Here is an 18,286-nt window from a genome sequence, read left to right on the forward strand (position 1 = left end):
CAACTTAAGTATTTACAGTGCTTACTATATTATAGGTTGACCTTACTACTAGCTTAACATTATAAGTGATAATAAAGTGAAGTTAAACCATAATTACCCTACAACAACATTACAACAAGCAAGAAATACTACTAATTTAACTTTCTAAATCCAGTGTCATTATATACATATTCGCACACAACTTAAGTGTTTCCAGTACTTAACACTACAAATTACAATACTGTAGATTGAACTTACTACTAGCTTAACACTATAAGTGATAATAAAGTTAAAACATACTACCCAACAACTACAACAACTCAAGTACAAAAAGGAATTCCATGGAAAAATATATTACAAGAAATACTACTAGTCATTCTAAATCCAGCATCATGTACAGTTTCATACACAATTTAATTATTTCCAATACTTGACACTATGGCTTACAAAACTATAGATTGAGCTTACTACTAGCTTAACGTTACAAGTAATAATAAAATAAAGTTAAAAACATTGTTAATTAACAAAGAACAACAACAATTACGAAAACATGAGTACAGCAAGCAATTCCCTGGAAAGAGAATACCACAAGGAAAAACCTCCCCATTTCACAATCAAAACCAAGCAGAAAATCACAAATTCGGTGCCCGTAATTTACAACTTTTACTCTTCACTTTACACAAACACGAATGGTCTTCTTAAATGACTTGATACCAGAAGGGAATCTATCAAAGACTGCTGCAGGTAATTTATTCCAATTCCTTATGGTCCTGTTGACGAAGGAAAACTTGCCCACATCCGTATGCTGGTTTCTGGCCCTAATTTTATGCTTATGATAATTTCTCGATAAGTATGAGGGAGATTCCAACCTATTCCTAATACAACTCCAAGCAGCCCTTCCCGTATAGCTCTTATGAAGACCACACAGGCGAGCTCTAGTTCTTCTAGATTCAAGACTTTCCCAATTAATGGTATTCTTCCTGTTCCCAGTTACGAAACACATCGCTCTTCTTTGAACTTTCTCTAGGGAATTTATTAAACCCTTCCTGTACGCATCCCAGCATGCAGATCCATATTCGAGAATGGGTCTTACGAAGCTTTTATAAGGTTTATTTAAACCTACTAGGGTGGTGAACACACAAATAAGAATTCCAATGAAAGTATTTTCCTTCTGGACCTTCATGCCGGATAGATGTTTTTTTAAAACAAATTTTTTTTCACTATAATATGATTTATCTATAGAGCGAAACCGCTATGCAGTGTGCGTCTCATAGCTATCGAAATGGAATTGGCAATGTACTATATATCTGTAGAGACTTTTTATAATTACCTCTAAAGTGACATTTCAGCTGTGCGACAACGCTACAAAGACTATGGACTTCGAGATTGGCATTCCCGAAGAAGGTTTTCTGCACTTTCCCATTTTCACACATTGATTCAAGAGTCTGTATTGGCTTGTGACAAAACCACTGTATTCTTCCGAAAACCACTGATAGGGACAGGTTTGGTTGTGATCCACCAAAAACAAATTATAATGACCGGTTAGGTTGTGATCCACCGAAATCCACTGATTGTCGCAGGGTTAGGTTAGGTTCGACAGGATTTGTACTTGAGCGACTGTTGTCATTGAAAGCACTGTTGTGACGACTGAAGGCAATAAACATAAAACTGAATCCATTGGTCTACAAAGTTTTCATTCAGTAGATATGCTAGGAACTGGCGAACCAACACCGTACATACAAAGTTTACAGGAATCAACAAAACAGGATATTAATTCATGGTACTTACTGTTCTTTAAAGAGAAGAAATATCCAGTCAACAATAGCTGCAGTGAACGTGGTTTTTTACTATTATTGTCCGGCCCCATGGCTAAATGGTTAGCGTGCTGGCCTTGGTCACAGGGTGCGGGTTCGATTCCCGACAGGGTCGGGAATTGGAACCACCGTTGGTTAATTTCTCTGGCACGGAGGCTGGGTGTATGTCGTCTTTGTTACGGAGTTATCCGTGGTAGTTAGAGGTGAAAGAAGGTGCTGGGATGAATAGGTCTCAACTTACGAAATTAAAGTTAATTTAAAACTTTAACAAAGGTTATATTTTCTTTTCAAGATCAAGAAATAACAAGAATAACAGGTACTCAGTAGCATATCAACAAGTTAAGGATGTACAATTACAGTTTATTAATGGATTTTGGGCTTTGAGCCCCAGATTCACAATCCCTGAGCAATGAGCTCAACTTTACTTATGAACAAGGTTCAACAAAGGGGCAGAAAACCCCAATCATGCCAAGGAGCACTAGCTCCCAATTACCAGTTAAGCCTGCTTGAGGCACACAGAAACCAAATTTAAGAAAGAGCAACCCGCTCTTAAAGTTCATGCCTATTCAAAGGCCACACCAAACTCCACCTTTAAGCTGCCCTCCAGGCACATAAGAACAGGGGTAAAAATACCCAACCTACTGAGGCCTATACAGTAAAGAAACAGGACAATTACATGGCCCAAAATACCAACTTGAGTGGAGGCGAAACTTGCACTCCTAATACACCTTTTTTAAAACCTATTTGGCTCTTAGGCCGCTTATGCAAGGGCTAATCCCATACTACGGAGGTGACACGATAGGAAAATTTATTACATTATGAAGCGAAGAAAAACGGTTATGGAAATGTAGTCACCTCATAAACCATATGAGAGGGATCTCGAGAGGGTGAGGCACTCTCTATCCCGATTTGTAGTTAAAGAGACAGAATCTCGTCGCTATAAGACCTATACCAAGTATCTTTTACATTTTAAAGGAAGGCTACATGATAAAAGTTTCGAACCTGCCCCGAGGGTTAAACTGCTGAGCTAGCAAGAAATGAAGTTATTAAAAGGCCGTTACCTTATGGAAGAACTGCTGCCCGAAGGAAGAGGCCCCCTGCTACATAATCACACTAGGAAAGATGTTACTGAAGTGGCCCGGAGACCAGAAAATCAGCAGTTTAAATACCCTCGTGGAACATTCGAGACCTTTCAAGAATGAGAACCCACACCCCCCTCAACTTTATTGGCTAGGATCAAGCAACATATCCATATCGGAGAAGACATACGTTATTGGTTAAAAATTAATTAGAGAAATTCGGGATTGGCTAAATTCAAAACAAGCGGAAAGAGAAGGGTTATACTGCCAACCCAAAAAATGACTGAAAGAAATTTAACAAAGAACAAACTTATGAACACAAAATTTCTCAAAAAAACAGTTCCTTCACTTCGCACCAGGGTGCACAATTGTAGTTCTTCAGTAGTGCCATCTAGAAGAGAATGTTCACACTTCTCACTACAGAGAAAACAAATATAAATCAAAAAAGACACAGTTCAGAACTCTTCAAAATTTACAGTAGCGACATCTTCTGAGAAACTTTAGAATTAACATGGTTGTTAAAGTTCAGGCTTCCTCCAGTAGAGGAGTTTCAACTGGCGCATTGATTGAATTAGCGGCGCAGAGGTGTACCGCCCGGTACAGTCTTCATCAACATTTCACTATTATTGTGTAAAATAGAAACCTACTAGTTTTGACAAGTACAGTATGTTCAACAGCGACTCATGAATGATGACGGGCAGGATGTCCAACCTCACTAATCTATGTTCCAGACAATTTCTACTTAAAAAATTGTATTTGTCCTCTAATGTGATTTTGCAATTTTTTAAAAATATTTATGTGACTGAAATAAAGGTGGATAATCTACATGGTCTCCTTTTTATAGGAGGAATGTATCGTGGAAATAAAACTCAATTTCGGTTTCATGTACATTACAGTTTCTCTAAGATATGTTGATAGTAATTCAGTCATGTACGACGACGATGCATTTCATGGTAAAGACAGCTGCCTCTGTGGATCAGCGGTAGAGTGACGGCCTTTGGATCCCAAGATAGCGGGTTCAAACCCGGCAGAGGTAGTTGGATTTTTGAAGGGCGGAAGAAAGTCCATTAGACACTCCATGTCGTACGATGTCGGCATGTAAAAGATCTCTGGTGACACATTTGGTGTTTACCCGACAAAATTAATTAAATCTCAGCCATAGACGCCCAAGAGAGTTTCGGTTTACTCGGTTTGCCATCTAGTGGGCCTAGAGTAAAACGGAACGTCAAAATTGACAAGCAGACAGCCAGATGGCGTCAACTTGAAATGTCTGCACACGGTAGCTGAGGCCATACAATTATTATTATTATTATTATTATTATTATTATTATTATTATTATTATTATTGTAAAGACGAATTACTTTGCAATGCTGTCTGCCTTAATGGTAATGTACCATGTACCTGTACTAGTGTTGGCTACTGAGTGCATGATTCGAAGCAGTGCATCGATTAATTCAAGTGTCCGAGTGAATCGATTCACAGGAACGGCAAGCTCACAGCACACAAATCATGCACAATCACGGCTCAGTGAGCCACACGACACACACGGCTCCTTATCGGCACACTGGACACTGGCGGGGAGCCGAGCTTCCGCTGCAACGAGACACAGTGAATCATGGCACACTAAAAGAATCGTACACAGTCACGGATCAGTGAGACACAACACACACACGGTTCATTATCGGTACACTGGACATTGGCGGGGAGCCGAACTTCCTCTGAAGCAATACATACAGAGTCATGGTACACTGAAAAAATCGTATGCTATAATGGACTCTCGAGCTCAGTTCATTTGAAAATAATACCCACTTGCATTCACTGTCCTCTTCTTACAGGGAGTTTTAAATAATAGATGGATTTATTTGCAGTGTTAAAAAGATAGAACATAATTCCAAAGTACCTAGCTTGTAAGTAGGTAGGCAATTAGGTTATTCTAATTACCGTATTAGTTTAATCAATCAGTATTTTTATAACTAGTTGACCTTCAACAATTACTTAAACTCAGCTCTCTAGCCTCCACACCTGCTGAGTGGCTCAGACGGTTGAGGCGCTGGCCTTCTGAACCCAACTTGGCAGGGTCGAGCTCGGTGCGATGGTATTTGAAGGTGCTCAGCCTCGTGTCAGTAGATTTACTAGCACATAACAGAGCTCCTGCAGGACTAAATTCCAGCACCTCAACGTCTCAAAAAAACCATAAAAGTTGTTCGTGGGACATAAAGCTTATAACATTATTATTTTGCGTAGCCTATGACTATGAGTCATGCTCATGACCACTCGAAATTGTCTGTTTTATATTTGGAAGAACCACTCGGTATTCTCTCAGTTTGTATGTCGCATCATTGCACAATACTTCAATAATCGAATCACAAGGTTACCGGTGTACGTGGACAGTGAGTATGTAAGTAGACTGATGCAATAGCTTAAATAAATGATGTTTAATCAGAAAACCAGTGGGCTACTGTACATCTCATGTAGCCTATACAAAATATGACTATTTTAAAAAAGCCTCTGCTGATAGAAAAAGACATTTTCAAAGATGACCGAGTTAGTTGGCCGTGCGTTTAGGGTCGCGTGGCTATGAGCTTGCATTCGGGGAATGGTGGGTTCGAATCCTACTGTCGGCAGCCGTTAAAATGGTTTTCGGTGGTTTCCCATTTTCACACCAGACACATGCTTGTGCTGTACCTTAATTAAGACCACGGCCGCTTCATTCCCACTTCTAGCCCTTTCCTATCTCTTCTATTCTCTTTGTCGCCATAAGACCTATCTGTGTTAGTGCGACGTAAGGCAAATTATTTGATTTATATTTAATATGTGGGCTACTTATTGTGGACACAGGTATATTTATATTTAATTCTCTGGAATAGGCAGTTGTGTTTGTTTCGTAGATCTAGAGAAAGCCTCGTGACAGGTGGTGGTGGTGGTGATTATTGTTTTAAGAGGAAGTACAACTGGGCAATCATCCTCTATATAACACTAATCAGAGGGAAAATATGGAAGGGTTCCGACACTTCGAAAAATGAAGATATCGGTCAAAAGAAGACAAGGGCCACGAAGGGCGTGAAAATGAAAGACTCCCTAGCCCTCGCAAACCTAATAGCGTCGGGGTCGGAAGAGAACAAGAATTGACCAAGAGAGGTCGGATAGGATAGATGAAAGTGAGGAGCCTGGCACAAGTAAGTGGAAGCAATGCCAGGACTCAGCTGAGGGCCTCGTGGTCGCCAACCCATGCTCCAAAGTTCAGAGCCTTTGAGGCCTCTTTTAGTCGCCTCTTACGACAGGCAGGGGATACCGTGGGTGTTATTTTACCGCCCCCACCCACAGGGGGAGCATATGACAGGGTACTGAGGGAAAAGATGTTCACTATACTGGGGGACTATGGAATTAAAGGTAGATTATTAAAGTCAATCAAAGGCATTTATGTTGACAATTGGGCTTCAGTGAGAATTGATGGTAGAATGAGTTCTTGGTTCTGGGTACTTACAGGGGTTAGACAAGGCTGTAATCTTTCACCTTTGTTGTTCGTAGTTTATATGGATCATCTGCTGAAAGGTATAAAATGACAGGGAGGGATTCAGTTAGGTGGAAATGTAGTAAGCAGTTTGGCCTATGCTGACGACTTGGTCTTAATGGCAGACTGTGCTGAAAGCCTGCAGTCTAATATCTTGGAACTTGAAAATAGGTGCAATGAGTATGGTATGAAAATTAGCCTCTCGAAGACTAAATTGATGTCAGTAGGTAAGAAATTCAACAGAATTATTATTATTATAAGTGTCAAACAGTGCCAACGTCATTTAAGAAGATTGTTTTACCTTATTCTGCGACATTATGTTCATTACATGGCAATAGCCTGAGGACTTTATTGAACGGTTTTAATATGGTTCTACAAAAACATTTAAAAAAAAAAGTCAAACCAAGTGAATGTTTTTAAGAAGATCGTGATTTTATTATTAGTTTTGTTTAATTTTAATGATTATTTAAACCAAATTGCATCAGATTTTAACAATCCAAAGTTTAATAATTGCAAGTCTTGGACAATATGGACTTGGAAATAGAATAATTATAATATGGTTTTTAAATCTTTATCATAGTTTTTAAAAATGTATGTGACGTAGATAAACTTATATATGTTTGCCAATGTTTCCAGTGTATATCAGCTGATGATGACGCAATATAAAGCGTTGAAACTAGTCCTGATAAAATAAATATACATGTTGTAATTTCATCTTAACAACATTTTTGGTATTGAATAAGGTGGATCGAATTTTAATAAATTGTAACAGAATTATATGTCTGATTGGTGATACAAAGCTAGAACAGGTTGATAATTTCAAGTATGTAGGTTGTGTGTTCTCCCAGGATGGTAATATAGTGAGATTGAATCAAGGTGTAGTAAAGCTAATGCAGTGAGCTCGCAGTTGCGATCAGCAGTATTCTGTAAGAAGGAAGTCAGCTCCCAGACGAAACTATCTTTATATCGGTCTGTTTTCAGACCAACTTTGCTTTACGGGAGCGAAAGCTGGGTGGACTCAGGATATCTTATTCATAAGTTAGAAGTAACAGACATGAAAGTAGCAAGAATGATTGCTTTTACAAACAGGTGGGAACAATGGCAGGAGGGTACTCGGAATGAGGAGATAAAGGCTAATTTAGGAATGAACTCAATGGATGAAGCTGTACGCATAAACCAGCTTCGGTGGTGGGGTCATGTGAGGCGAATGTAGGAGGATAGGTTACCTAGGAGAATAATGGACTCTGCTATGGAGGGTAAGAGAAGTAGAGGGAGACCAAGACGACGATGGTTAGACTTGGTTTCTAACGATTTAAAGATAAGAGTTACAGAACTAAATGAGGCCACAACACTAGTTGCAAATCAAGGATTGTGGTGACGTTTAGTAAATTCACAGAAGCTTGCAGACTGAACGCTGAAAGGCATAACTGTCTATAATGATTATGTATGTATGTATGTATGTATGTATGTAATTCTCTCTCTCTCTCTCTCTCTCTCTCTCTCTCTATATATATATATATATATATATATACACACAGTATATGTGAGTTGTGACTTTCAGAGAACTGTGGAAAACCATTAGATAGTGTATAAAATTGGAGTTATGTCAGTAATTATTATTATTATTATTATTATTAACTAAGTAAGTTTTGTGCTGTAATATAATAAGCAAGTGTAGTACTGAATCTGAAAGATGACGCATAGGAAAGCAGTTTATAGAATGATGACCAGATGGCAGCAGCAAGCATTGAATGTTCTTGCTGCTGTATTATCAGTTCACACTACACAGATGCAATAGGATCGATGACCCCGGCTCACTGTATCGATTCAGTAATGTGAACGGAATAAAATGAATCGAATATCCCGTCATTAATCTGTACAGCCTATATGTAAGACTTTTTACAATTACCTCTCAAGTGACATTTTAGCTGAGTGACAATGCTAAAAAGACTATGGACTTAAGAGACTGGTGGTTCAAGTCGACCCGTCACCAGGAATTTATAACCGGTAATTACATTCACGTAAGGTGCAAATATATATGGTGTAAATAAATGTAAGACAAAAGAAGTACGGTATAAATTAATAACCAAGTTTGGTGATTACTATGTTATGATTTAAAAGAAATGCATACGTATTTTAACAGGTGTACAATGTTTACATGGTGTATTGGTGTCACAGTGCTGTCTCTCTCTCTCTCTCTCTCTCTCTCTCTCTCTCTCTCTCTCCCCCCCCCCCCCCCTCGCCCGCTTCTTCTCACATTGCGCCACAGCAGTTCTAGATAATTTCACTCCGATTGGACACTGATCCCCACCTGCACATCTATGCCGCCCTGTAACTCGTAGATACACAATTCCCACAATTTTCAAATGTAACTTCGTTATATCTGAAAGGACATGGCAATCAGAAATGTATTATTTCCCATTGATGGTTATGAATTTCATGTTTTTGGTCCGTATTGAACTGAGAATAATATATAAGTAATAATAATAATAATAACGTAAATGTTTCCACCTTTTCAATACAATATATTCACAAAATTACAAAATTATACGGTACTAGTTTCGACCCATGTAGGGGTCATCATCAGCCGTATTTTCAGAAAACCCACTCAAACAGCCTCCACCATTCGCCAAGATTCAGTGCACCCCCAGTCCCACAAACGAGCCACATACAACAGCCTAGTTCACCGAGCCTTCAGCATACCTATGTCCAATAAAGATCTAAAAAACGAACTCAACACAATCCGCGGAATCGCAAAATTCAACGGCTTCAGCAATCATTTTATAGAAAGGATAATCAATAAACACAAACATCGCCCAAAAACTACCCTCAAAAAAGAAATAACCAAACCTCTAACATTTTCCACCTTCACGTTCAACAATGATATCTACAAGTTAACCAACATCTTTAAGAAACAAGGCGTTAAAATAGCCTTCAAAACCAACAATAAGAACATGAATGTTTTATACAATACTTCACACATCAACAAGACCAGCAGTTTTTTAAAATCAGGAGTTTATAGGATCAAATGTACCACCTGTAAAAAAACCTACATCGGGCAAACCGGGAGAAACTTCATTATCAGATACCACGAGCACACTAACGCAATAAAATACAACAAGTTTTCAGCCATCGGCCAACACATGCAAGATTATAACCATAATTTCACCAATATTGAACAAGACATGGACATCCTCGTATTAGCAAACAAGGGCCCTTTACTGAACATAATGGAAAATTACTACATACACCTAGACCAATACTTTAATGCCAGTCACAATCTCAATGAAATCTCAGAGAAACCCAACATACTCTTCGATCTATTTATCACTTTCCTCAGAAACAATAATGCAGCCAACCTAAACTCAATCCTAAATTTAATCAAAGGTACTTTTCCAAGACAATTACACTTTCTCCCGCACCCTTCAGCCCCACCTTAAGCCCTCTTCCTAAGCCATATTTCATTTCAATACAAGAACTTACTGATTTCCATGATTATAATTTTTACAACACCCCATTTATACTTTATTCTTTGTTAAAAACCTCTTAGTATGTATATTCCTTGTATTATTAACTATTACCATAACATCTCATTTCACTTGTTATTCTTTAAAATAATATTGTCTTAGGATTTCGCCACAAATGATCTTTGCTCCAATACGGCTGATGATGACCCCTACATGGGTCGAAACTAGTACCGTATAATTTTGTGAATATATTGTATTGAAAAGGTGGAAACATTTACGTTATTATTATTATTACTTATATATTATTATTTCCCAGCAAAGTTATAACATTCTTAATCTCATGGAATGGCTCTTACAATGGTACAGCTAACTCCTCGGCTTCTCTTCTTCTTCTTCTTCTTCTTCTTCTTCTTCTTCTGATCCGCTGCTTCCATGATGAATGACTAGTTCCTCCACTTCAGGAAGACCTCTCACCTCATTATTGTAGAACTTGACAATCTTCTTCTCAGTGTGTTTCACTTCATTTCTCCACATCTCTGCTGTCACCTATAGGATATATTGAAGTATCACAACTTGCCTATATCCAATAAATAACATTTCCACTTGGCCTACCTGATCAAGAGATTCTTTCCACACAGCTGTAGCTCTGTCCAATCTGTGACCAGGTCTTGAAGCCACTGTTTTGTTATAATACTGTTTTGCCACAGACCATACAAATTCAATGGCATTGAAAAATGAGTGGTATGGAGGATGTCGTAAGACAGTATGGCCTTCACTGTGCAGCATCTCATCAACAATGTACCTGGTTTTAAAGAAACAGAGAAATATTGTTATGCATACATGAAAGTCAACTACATGAGTGTAAACAACATTATCTAAACTTAAGTTTAGGTGCTTCTGTACCTCTTTAAGTGACTTCGATTCATATTACACAACATTTGCAGCTCATCTTTTGTAGCATTTTCTAGTGGAGAAACTCCATTCTGCCTTGACCATGACTGTAAATTAAAGGAAAAATAAAAATTAATTTCTGTAAAATCATTAAATATCATTCAGTAGAAAGAAATATTCAATGAAGTATAATTACCACTAATTGATCCTTCCTTCATTTTGTTGTTGGTTGATGCTCAACAAGCTTGCAGTGATATGGTGCATTATCCATTACAATTACACAGGGTCCTATATTTCTTAATCCTACGATTATTGCGTTTCCACCCACATCTGAAGTTTCTTACTGTTCATAGCACCATGATAATCTTGATTTCTCTTCAAGTTTGTAGCAAATATCAAATCAGCACCTGTAAGAATTTTAAGTTTTAGTATGAAGTTATTTCTTCTAAAAAGTATTCCCTAAAAATATGAGATCACCCCTCTTCAAAGATAGGCCTATTTACTGATAACAAATGTGATTTCTGTTGAATGATACAAAAAGATATCTGATTTTAAGTGAAACAAACTACTATGTAGCAAAGTCAACTGATGATGAAGTCAATGAATTACTACTTACACTACTTTATCCTAACATCTCTCATGAATGTATTTCCATTAGTAGGCCTATATCTGGATTAGAAGGCCACGATCACTTGCATTAAAGATATAAGTATAAACACCCATTTCACTACCTTAGAACAAATGTAATTGCTGCGAACACTGAACCTATGTCAGGCAGTAAGAAATAAGAAGCTTGGAAGGTGTTCAACAGTCAGGTATCAAGCACTGATTCAGGTGGAGATTGTCGAATGCAGAATAAATATAATAAATAGGCCTACAATACAAGTAATTTACTGATCAAATATCCAGTAACATTATATGAAAATACACTGGGGAAGTTTTGATTGAAGTACCTCTCTAAGGTTAATCATTGGCCTAAAGTGAATACCTGCAAGTCTTTTTAATAACCAAGAGATCCCTTAACAGTGGAGAAGTCAAAATCAAAAACCATGTACAGAACCCAATGAGCGGTAAGTTATAATGCCACTTACGATCTCGTGCCAGTCAATTTCAATCAATCAGTCACCACAGATCTGCACTTAGGACAGTCGCCCAGTGGAAGATGTAGTTTCAGGGATAGGCCTAGTCTTTTCTTCAATAATTGTAAAGAATTTGGAAATTTATTGAACATCTCCCTTGGTAAATTACTCCAATCCCTAACTCCCTTCTTAAAAAAAAAAAAAAAAAACAAAAAAAACAAAAAAAAAAACCCTAAATATTTGCCCCACTTTTCATCCTCAACTTTATCATTGTACTGTGACCTTACCTACTTTTAAAATACCACTGAAACGTATTTGTCTACCAATGTCATTCCACACCACCTCTCCACCGACAGCTCGGAACATACCACTTAGTCCAGCAACTCGTCTCCTTTCACCCAAGTCTTCCCAGCCCAAACTCGACAAAATTTTATTAACGCTACTCTTTTGTCAGAAATCACCCACAACAAATCATGCTTCTTTCTTTTGAACTTTTCCAGTTCTCAAATCAAGTAATCATAGTGAGGGTCTCATACACGGGAAATGTACTCAAGTTGGGGTCTTATCAGAGACTTATGTGCCCTCCCCCTTTACATCTGTACTACAAACCCTAAATACCCTCATAACTATGTAAAGAGAGATCACCTCACTATAATAAAATGAAGTAAAATAAAGTAACATACCAGGTACAAAGCCATCTTTCATTCCAGCATGAATAATAACCAGTCTTCCTCCCTCAGACACAGGTCAACGAATTACTCCTTGAACATCATGTCCAGATTTGTGTGGTTTATTCCAGGAGTATGTGGGTGACCCTGAAAGAGAAATGCACATTTGAAACCAAAGACACCTGATGAAGATAAATTATTCTAAGAGTTTTATATAAAATATAATATATAGCATATATATTCACCAATGTAATGGTCCGTTATTGGACATTATAAATTTTCCAGCTAACTCATTCTTGGTTGCCAGCGTTTCGCCCTCGTGTGCTAAGTTAGGCTCGTCAGTTGGGACTTAGCACACCACCCAAGACGCAAGGCTAGTGCATACCGTGGAGGCCACTGCATAGGCTACTTGAAGCCACCAGCAGTGCCAATGCACTATGAGAGCTATGTCTCATTTGCAAAAATTGATGCCTGCTTGGCCATCAAATGATGTGGATGTTGATTCCCATAGGGAACCTAAAATATTTGTCCCGAATGAGTAAATTTATAATACCAATATAATGGTCCGTTATTGGACATTATAAATTTTCCAGCTAACTCATTCAGTGGCCTCCACGGTATGCACTAGCCTTGCGTCTTGGGTGGTGTGCTAAGTCCCAACTGACGAGCCTAACTTAGCACACGAGGGCGAAACGCAGGCAACCAAGAATGAGTTAGCTGGAAAATTTATAATGTCCAATAACGGACCATTATATTGGTATTATAAATTTACTCATTCGGGACAAATATTTTAGGTTCCCTATGGGAATCAACATCCACATCATATATATTCACCATTCATAAAAATCCAAGTCTCATCCAAGAAAACAACAGGTTTTGGTTTCTCACTTTCTTTATTATGCTTGTATTCCCTCAGAAAACAGGATCTCCTAAAACAAATGTCTTCATTTTCTCTAACATACGCATAGGGATCCCCTTTACACCACACAAATCCCATGGCCTTCAAAATTCTTCTTAATGATGTTTCTGAGCCCTTGTACAAATAAGTGTCATAATTTGCTTTCATGTGGTCGAAAACCTTTCTTACAGTTACAACTTCTCCTGTGGGAAGAAAAAAGAGAGTTACAAGGGGCTCAAAAGAGCTGTATGTCAATACATGCACAAAACATTTCTGGGAGGTTATCTCACCTGCGTGCCAATTTCTATAAATAATGTTGCAATAGATTCCTTGTGAAGTTACCTTACCTTTATGTAATTTATCATAAACCTTGCTATCGCTTCCTTAGAAAAACTGTCTTTGCTGGTCACTGGATGTTCATGCTTCCGGCGTTTACCTGGTGTAGAAAATTCAACCCCCTTCTTGAAATTTCCTATTACTTTTCGGACTAAACCAGAACTACACTGTAAGAATACACACACAGAAATATATTACATACACATATACCATAAGTCAACAGGAATACACAAAGGTTAAGTCTACAAACCGTATCGAAGTCGACACAAGACATGGTATAGGCCTACATGATTAGGTTGGTTAGGTTCAGAATGAAATACTGCTCCATTTCAACTGATTGTCATTATGTCAGAAACTTATCATAGAAACAAGATAAAAATGAACACTTACCCCAGTTAATAATGAAACTCTTGCCATTAGCTTCATATCACTACGACTGATACCTTCTTCGTCATCTTCGTGTTTCAATTGCTCGTTGCAATGTACAAGCATTTCTTGACCTGATGTTTGTAAAGGACGTAACCTTGCTTTCCTTTTCGGAGGAGTTCTTGCAAATTTTTTTCCTTCTTAGACATCCCAAACGAATTCTGTTCGTATAAGTATGGGACGAAATAGGAACAAAATTAATAAAATTATGTGCTCATCATTTCACACAAACTAAGTTATTAAATGCATTATCCGAACACACCACAAATCTACTTACTTGGTATTAGCCAAATAGATTTACAATCCCACAGAAAAAGAAAATGTGCTTTAAATATTCTCGCAAATGTATCACTAGTGACTTTAACACCAATGCGGTGGCAACATGCAATTCACGCTAGAACAGTGATTGAACGTTGCCAACATGCCAGATTAACGCTAAATGTAAGACGTCGTATCGGCAAGTAGGGTCCCTAAACTATATGGTTACCGACACTGAAAAAGACCCAACAGCAAGAAAAGTAACTATATAAATCAATACCTTTATATTACAGGGGAGAAAGGGTAAGGTTGCACCCTTAGGGTACGTCCTTACAGAGAGACTACTTTAATTTGAGATCGTGGAGGTGCTGTCAGGACCAGATTTTCAGTATGCATCAGGTAATGAAGTGTTCCTGGAGGAATATACAGTTATGTTTATATTTTTTAGGTCTAGAAAAGACATGTGATAAAGAGTACCAAGGGATTTAAAAAAATTCATACTAAGGGATTATGGAATTAGGGGTAGATTATTAGAGGCAATCAAAGGCATTTATGTTGACAATTAGGCTGCAGTGAAAATTGATGGTGGAATGAGTTCTTGATTCAAACTAGTTACAGGTGTTAGACAAGGCTGTAATTTTCATCCTTGTTGTTCATAGTTTATAAGGATCATTTATTTATTTATTTATTTATTTATTTATTTATTTATTTATTTAATTATTTATTTATTTATTGATTGATTGATTGATTGATTGATTGATTACACTTAACCACTATAAAGAACAAAAGAACAAAATATAAGAATGTAAACATAGAAATTCTAAAAATGTATAATACTATGGATAGATAATTCTAAGACTAATTTAGGTCTACATATCAGTACAGCAATTAGTGTGACACTACTACTACTACTACTACTACTACTACTACTACTACTACTTTCGGATGGCAGATTTGAATTTATTAGAGGAAGTAAGGTGCCGAGTGTCAATTGGGAGTGTATTCCAGAGTCTCGATGCAGTAACTAAAAAGGAATGATTGTAGGAATTTGTTTGACTTAGTGGAATTTCAAGTAGAGAACCAGAATAGGTTCTAATTTCATGGAATGAGGAAAGGAAATGAAAATTAGATGAGAGGTAAGTAGGAATGTTCGTCGAGAGCATTTGGTAAACAAGTGTCATTAGGTGAAAATTTATTCGTTCATTTATGCGTGGCCATCCCAATGTTTTGAAATATGGTGTAACATGAGCGTCATGTCACAGTTGGAAGGCATATCATATGCATGAGTTTTGTGCTCACTGAAGTCTCATAGATTGTTCAGCGTTTAGATTGACTAGTACAGTATCACAGTAGTCTAAAATTGGGAATAGTAGTGCTTGGATTAATTTTAATTTAAGTTTTTGAGGAGAATTCTTGTGACTTTTCAGGGGATGTAGAGCTGCATGAACCTTTCTACATACATTTGTTACGTGTTCATTCCAGGTCATATTCTCATTGATGGAGATTCCAAGATTAGTTACATTTTTAAGGTACGGTGCAGCAGTGTCATGGATTATGATTGGAGGAGGATTGATATTTCTTATTACATGTAATAATTTAGTTTCCTATCATAATACTTGGTGTTTTACGAGGATTTAGGATTCACTGGTTGTTTTTAGCATAGGCGGTAAGCCTTTCAATATCCGAATTAATATGCTGAACTGTTTCATGTAAATTGTTTGTAGTGGTGTGTTTGTATATCTGCAGATCATCAGCATATAAGTGGTAGTTGTAATACTGAAGTGTGGAAGATATGTCATTAATATGCAAGACGAACAGTAAGGGCCCTAGAACAGACCCTTGAGGAATACTGGATGATTTTACAGCCCATTGGGATCTTTGATTGTTTACCACTGCGCACTGGTGACGATTTATAAGGTGCGACTAAATAAAATTTAGGGCTATCAGGTCGATATGCAGAGAGCGTAGCTTGTATAATAGTATGTCTATATTTACCGTGTCGAACACACTACTCAAGTCAAGGAGTGTCAGTATCGTCACTTGCCGTTTGTCCATTGCTAGTCTTGAAAAGTATAAAATGGTAGGAGGAATTTAGTTAGCTAGAAATTTTGTAAGCAATTTTGCCTATGGTGGCAACTTGGTTTTAAAGATAAATTGTGTTGAAAGGCTGCAATCTAATATTTTGAGCTTAAAAAGAGGTACAGTAGAATGAAATGAAAATTAGCATTTCCAAACTCAAGTGACCTCAGCCGGGAAGAAACCTAAAAGGATTGAATGTCTGGTAGAAAAGACAAAACTGGGATAAGCGGACCATTTCAAGTATTTAGAATGTGTATTCTGCCATGATGGTAGCATACTAGATGAAATTGATTCTTGGTGCAGCAGAGCCAATGCAGTGAGGTTGCACATTCGAACAATGATATTCTGTGGAAAGAAGTGAGTGATCGGACAAAACTGTCTTTACATTGGTCCTGTTTTCAGACTGACTTTGCTGCATGGGAGTGAAAGCTGGGTGGACTAGGCATACCTTATTCATAAGTTATAAGTAACAGACTTTAAAGTAGTGAAAATGATTGTGGGTACCAGCAGTTTCTACCAGTGGGTGGAGGATACTCAGATGAATAGTTAAAGGCCAAGTTAGTAATGGAGGATTGTTGAGGCACTTAAAGTAATTCACAGAGGCTGGCAGACAACGCCGAAATGTATATCAGACTATAATGAAGATAGGATGTGTGTGCATGCATGCATGCCAGCTATAAATTTAATCAGGCAAGTGCCCAGATTTAATATAACAGAATTAGAACTAAGGGTAATGTATACTTATTAATATTCTGTATGTGGCATAACAAACAGCACTGAAATGTTATTTAATTGCATTAGTATTTGTTCAAAATGTGTACCATCCCATGCCACACATTATTCTTGTTTCTGAAGATTGAAATCGAAACAGACTTTCAACGTATTAGGTTGTGTTATGTACATGTAGTACATGTTGAAGAGATGTTAAGTACAGAACAAAAATGGCCAGCCGGACACCAGTGGGATCCGAACCCACAACCTCCCGATTTCGCGTCGGTTGCTCTACCAATTGAGCTATGGTGGCCTAGGCCATCTTTGTTCTGTTTGAAAGGATCTGAGCTACAGGTCTGGCACTGCTGCTAGCACACTGTAGAGTGCGTTAAAGTCGCCCGTTGTGGGATATGTCAATGACTTTAATGCACTCTACAGTGTGCTAGCAGCAGTGCCAGACCTGTAGCTCAGATCCTTTCAAACAGAACAAAGATGGCCTAGGCCATCTCCTCAATGTGTTGCGCGTTTGATTAGTGAATCTGTGCTTATTGTTGTATTTACAGAGAAATTTGGGAGTTAAGTTGTTAGCAAGGTTAGCAAGGCATTCTTTTAGAAATGCGATGTTCTTGGTGGCATTCATTAGTTTGATTCTAATGTTTCTGTATCTATACACATTGCGTTTTGCCTGGTTGGCAATAACATCTTCATTAATTAATTTTATTGTCAGATACAACAAACACGTCAATGCTATAAAGCATAATCATTTTTCGGCGATAGGTCAGCACATGGTCGATTATAAACATAATTTTACCAACATAGATAATGATATGAAAATATTAAATACAAACCCCAAAGGATCCTTACTCAATATTACAGAAGAACTTTACATAACAATAGACCAATATACCAACCCCAATTTCAACATTAACGAAATGACTGAAAAAACTAATATTTTATTTAACAAAATTATCCCTATTGTAAAAAACTACTATCTCACAGCAGTCAACAAACGTCACACACAAACCACATGGCAAGTGACGTACACGCCTAACTCCGCCCCTACTCACATAACAACTCTCCCTACCTACC

The 18,286-nt window shown here is 37.7% G+C and overlaps 1 protein-coding gene and 1 non-coding gene across 5 annotated transcripts in view; one reads left to right on the plus strand and one right to left on the minus strand.

Annotated features, from left to right (window-relative positions):
- Positions 1 to 18,286, plus strand: part of Asx (Additional sex combs) — a 273,851-nt gene that overhangs the window by 55,362 nt on the left and 200,203 nt on the right. The gene's annotated exons all lie outside the window — the stretch shown is intronic.
- Positions 17,434 to 17,510, minus strand: TRNAS-CGA (transfer RNA serine (anticodon CGA)). The gene has a single exon. It is a non-coding gene; the product is annotated as a tRNA-Ser (tRNA).

The sequence above is a fragment of the Anabrus simplex genome, chromosome 7, assembly GCF_040414725.1.
Source record: "Anabrus simplex isolate iqAnaSimp1 chromosome 7, ASM4041472v1, whole genome shotgun sequence".
NCBI classification, from domain to species: domain Eukaryota; kingdom Metazoa; phylum Arthropoda; class Insecta; order Orthoptera; family Tettigoniidae; genus Anabrus; species Anabrus simplex.